Below are 5,633 nucleotides of genomic sequence, written 5' to 3' on the forward strand. Positions count from 1 at the left end.
GCCACAGATGTCGCTATTCCTTGCACCCTGTTGAGTGTTCAATAACATTTGATTTTATGATAGAAGCCATAAACAAGCAAGACTACTACTAGGGTTGCCAGGCTCAGGGCCTGAGTGCAGGTTTTCTTGCAACACTGTAATGGAAAAAGCCACAAGGTGAAATTCTCCCTTCCCCCTGCACAACCTTTAAAGATACAAAAGACCTCTTGGTTGCCAGGCTCAGCCTCCAAGAGGTCTTTTGTATCTTTAAAAGTTGTGCAGGGGGAAGAGAGAATTCCACCTTGTGGTTTTTCCCATTACAGGGTGGCAGGAACACCTGCACTTGGCTGACTTTCTTTTATTTATTTATTTTATTTATTTTATTTAATTTATATACCACCCTAAGCCAAAAAGGCTCTCTGGGCTGTGTACATAAGAGATAAAACAAGCACAATATATAAATACAATAAGTATGACAAAATCAAAGATCAAAACAAACAATAACAAAGAACCAACAATGTCAAAATACAACAATAATGAAAATACTGATAAAATACACTATAAAATACAATTTAAAATACACTTTAAAATGCCTGGGAGTATAAAAAGGTTTTCACCTGGCACCAAAAGGATAGCAGCGTCGGCGCCAGGCGTACCTCATCGGGGAGACTATTTCACAGTTCGGGGGCCACTACCGAAAAGGCCCTAGTTCTAGTCACAACCCTCTGGGCTTCTCGATGGGATGGCACCCGGAGGAGGGCCTTAGATGTTGAGCACAGTGTACGGGTAGTTTCATAGTGGGACAGGCGTTCCACCAGGTATTGCGGTCCCATGCCGTGTAGGGCTTTATAGGTCAAAACCAGCACTTTGAATTTAGCCCGGAAACAAATAGGAAGCCAGTGCAGACGAGCCAGAACAGGTGTTATATGAGCAGACCTTCTGGTCCGCGTCAGTAATCTGGCCGCTGCATTCTGGACTAGCTGTAGTTTCCAAACTATCTTCAAGGGCAGCCCAACATAGAGCGCATTGCAGTAGTCCAGCCTAGAAGTTACCAGAGCATGAACAACTGAGGCAAGGTCGTCACTGTCCAGGTAGGGACGTAGCTGGGCTACCAGTCGAAGATGGTAGAAAGCATTCCGTGCCACCGAGGCCACCTGGGTCTCAAGAGACAAGGAAGGATCTTCCAAGCTATGGACCTGTTCCTTCAAGGGGAGTGTAACCCCATCAAGAACAGGATGAACATCCTCCATCTGGGCAGTGAAGGCACTCACCAACAGCGTCTCGGTCTTGTCAGGATTGAGCTTCAGTTTGTTAGCCCCCATCCAGTCCATTATCGTGGCCAGGCAACGGTTTAGCACGTTAACAGCCTCACCTGAAGAGGATGAAAAGGAGAAATAGAGTTGCGTGTCATCAGCATACTGATGACAACGCACCCCAAAACTCCTGATGACCGCACCCAGCGGCTTCATGTAGATGTTAAAAAGCATGGGGGACAGTACCGATCCCTGCGGGACTCCACAATGGAGAGTCCAGGGTGTCGAGCAATGTTCCCCAAGCACTACCTTCTGGTGACGACCCACCAAGTAGGAGCGGAGCCACTGCCAAGCAGTACCCCCAACTCCCCAACTTTTCTCCTAAAGATACAGGATCAGTCTCAGGGATTGAACCTGGCAACCCTCAGATTAGATAATAAAAGGGGAGGGTGGAAATTGGCTGATGAAAGTTGGCTGATGAAGTGCAATCCTACTCTTCGCATGCGCACACAGACACACACACACACACACACACACACACACACACAGGTTGGTGGACGGGAGGGAGGAATAGGATTGCACTTAATTTGTTGTGTGCCAGCCTCTTATCAGTGGAGGGCTCCCCCAATCTATTTCTTGAGCATTCATTCTCTGAAATCATGACCCTTCTTCCCCTTAACATCCCCTCTCTGTAGCTCCCGCCCCCATTTGCTGATCAGCTGAAACAGCTAAGCAGTAGGAAAACACGCCTAGTCAAAAGAGGACACCTCCTTCTGCAGGCCAAAGCATGCTCACCAGCCCTATCTGCACTATACATTTAAAGCATCATAATTCCCCCAAAGAATCCTGGGAACTGTAGTTTCTGAAGGGTGCTGAGAGTTGTGGGGAGACCCCTATTCCCCTCACAGACCTACAGTTCCCAGAGTCATTTAACAATCCCTCTTCCCAGGCAACTCTGAGAATTGTAGGTCTATGAATATTTGCTCTAGCTGCGGGAAAAGTCAGAGTTACATTCTCAAAAGACCTTGTGGGGTGAGTGGGACGTGCCCCAGGCCTATTATGACTGTAGTATTTATACACTAAGACATGAGGTGGATCAGGGTATCTTTCGCTCAGGAGAGGAACTTTTATTTGAAATGTATTGTTCTTTTACTGTATATTGTTGAACTGTGTTTTGTTGAAATATGACTTGTATTTTAATATGTATTTTGTATTTTCCTTTTACATGTGTTTAATTGTGGTAGCCTATAGCTCTGAGCAATAAAGATTAATTTAAACAGGGGAAGGGGATTTGATTCAGTTTGCATTTAAAGCTGAATCTCTCAAATTTGCATTTTCCAAAAGAATTTCAGAATTGAAACACAGCCATCCTTCAGAATTCACATTGGTCTAAATTTTGCAATACTGTTCTTCACCCAATGTTTTAAAAATGCATATATTATGGGAATGAATGCATTACAATGAATATATTAGTGAAAATAACACACTAAAATGCATTCGAAGAAATTGCTTGCAAAATGTGTACAATAATCAAAACTGCAAACAAAACATGTGTTTATTAGGATAAATTCTTACTAAAATGCTGAAGTATTTTCATGGGGAATTTTTTTAAAATTGCAGATTCCTACAAAATTGTGGAGAACTGAATTTCAGATTGGAAACATGAGAAAATGAGAGAACCAAAACTGACAGTCCTTCCATCCCTATTGCCAGGGCCAGTTCTAAAGGGCGGCCAGGTGGGGCACTGGCCTGACGCCCCCTGGAGCTACAGGGGCCTCCTCAGCTGCCCCTCCGCTCCCCTTCCGCGATCCACGCCCCCCCATGCCCCTGTACTGAAGCCCCTGCCGCCATCTTAGTTGATGGCAGAGATGGCGGCAGAGGTGTCATCCCCTTAGGGAAACCACGGCCGCCATCTTTGTTAAGGGCAATGGTAAAAGACAGCAGACAGGTAGATGGGGGGCATGGGGGCCCCGTGTGCATGTGTGCATGTGTGTGCAAGCAGGCACACATGCACACACACATGCCGGGGCCCAGGGCAAGCTGATGCCCAAAGGCCCCGGCATTCCTGGAGCTAGCCCTGCCTATTGCCATGTGAAGGGGCACTTTTGTATTATAAAGTGGGACAAAAACAACAACAACCAGAACATTTGTGGTATAAAACATTAACAGGATTTCAGCAGAAAGTTACAGCACGTGCACTGGCTGGAAACAAAGCAGTATGCCCATCCTGAAACATATGCAGATGCAAACAGTATTGAAAGTGGGATTGCATATAACCACCCTGATACCATCATAAGTGCAAATCATGAATGCACGATATAAAAAAATGTCTGGAAGGGCCCACATAGACCATTTTAAACCAACTCTGTTCAGACTCCTTTCTATTCCAAGAGGTGCGCCTGGCGCCAACACTGTTACCTTTCCGGTGCCAGGTCAAGACTTTCCTCTTCTCCTAGGCATTTTAGCACGTGCTTTTGAATTTTTTTTTTTAATTTTAAATTGTGTTTTTAAATTGTTTTTTGTGTTTTAAAATTTGTGTATTTGTTTTTATTGTTTTAATTGCTGTAAACCGCCCAGAGAACGTTGGCAATGGGGTGGTATATAAATGTAATAAATAAATAAATAAATAAAATTATCTTTACTAGGGACTATGGAGTGAATGCAAAGGGCTCCGGAGCTTGCAAAGGTCATTTTTCAAATGCAGTTCCTCCATTGCTCAAGAAACTGCTCCAAAATCTGGGTGACTTTCAGAAGAAGCAACTCAAGGAGCTTTAGTGAGAGAAAAATACTAAATTATTTCATGAGAAAAAAAGATATGTTTTCTCTAATAAGAAAAAACACTGCTACGCTATTCCTCCAAGATTTTTCTCCCACCTCTCTTTTCTTCATAACAACAACCCTGTTAAGTAGGTTAAAAGAGTGATGGCTTCAAAGTCATCCAGTGAACTTCACAGCCAAGTAGCGCTCTACAAGCCCATATGTGCAAAAAGAAGCACTTGCACAAACTTTTCTTTGGAGCGTGGTTTAGTGCTTCCCTATAATTTGAGCATCAAGCATAATAATACTAGAGAACAGATCCGTTTAATTTAATTTGCCTTTAAATGAATTAGCGAGCAAGGGAGCATATCATTCGTTTATTATTTTACCTGGGAGAAAATGTCACACCTTCATAACTGGTGATTTCCATTTATCAGAAACCACATGATAAGAGAGGGTAAAAGGGCAATACACTAGGTAATTTTCAAAGTTCTTTGTACAGTGAAGAGTGCTACACAACTGCAAATATTACTAAAAAACTTTCAAACTGTTAAATAAAGTATTTTAAAAATAATAATACTGGTGGCATGAACATAAATGATTGTGATACCAACATAAAAATGATATTTGCTCTGTAGATATAACATTTGTACAGTGTTTATAGCGGCACTGAATCTGGAAACAGTGTTTATGATATATAAATTTCACATACATCACCTCAGTGTGGTACAGTGGCTAAAGTGTTGGACTAGCACCTGGGGGACCAGGGTCCACATCTCCACACAGCCATGAAGCTCACTGGGTTACCTTGGGCCAGTCACTGTGGGTAGAGATACACTTACTGTTGTGCAGGTTCCAGTACGTCTCTAGCTCTCTTTTCTCAAATCAGGGGTACACATGACACTAGTCAAACTCCACCCCTCTTTACTCTTAAAACCTCACTGGATCAGCTCCAGTGTTATTTATTTATTTATTTATTCAGCTTCAGGGAGGTTTTACAACCAATTGATAGATCAACCCCTTTGTGTTCCAAGTGTGGACAATGGAAACAGTTTGTTGCAGGCTCAGGCAGACACAGTGATTCGTCCAATGCTTTGCTGTAGGAGGTCCTGAAAGGCAGCAGTGGGGAAGGGAGGTACAGCCAGCAGAGGGCAGAGTCACTTCAAAACACAGCCAGAAAAACCATTCTGGCTGCTTTTAAAGTGGCTAATGTGCCCACAGCCTCTCTCTCAGCCTTGCCTACCTCATAGGGTTGCTGTGAGGATAAAATGGGGAGAGGTAGAGCCATGTACATCACCTTAGAGGAAAGGGGGATTTAAATGTAATATTACATAAATAAATATAACATTACATATAAAATATATAAGATTTATGACAATGTACTACTTAATTTTGTAAGCAGGTTTGCTTAGAAAGGAGTGCAAAATATTACTTTGCAGAATCGCACAGGGAAATTCTCAGTATTGATCCCCACGTATCAGTGTACTTTAGTGCTTGTTGTTATGTGCCTTCAAGTCGATTACGACTTATGGAGACCCTATGAATCAGTGATCTCCAAGAGCATCTGTCATGAACCACCCTGTTCAGATCTTGTAAGGTCAGGTCTGTTTAAAAAATCTAGTAAATGAATAGCCTATTGTATTA

Source organism: Rhineura floridana, chromosome 9, assembly GCF_030035675.1.
Source record: "Rhineura floridana isolate rRhiFlo1 chromosome 9, rRhiFlo1.hap2, whole genome shotgun sequence".
Taxonomy (NCBI): Eukaryota; Metazoa; Chordata; class Lepidosauria; order Squamata; family Rhineuridae; genus Rhineura; species Rhineura floridana.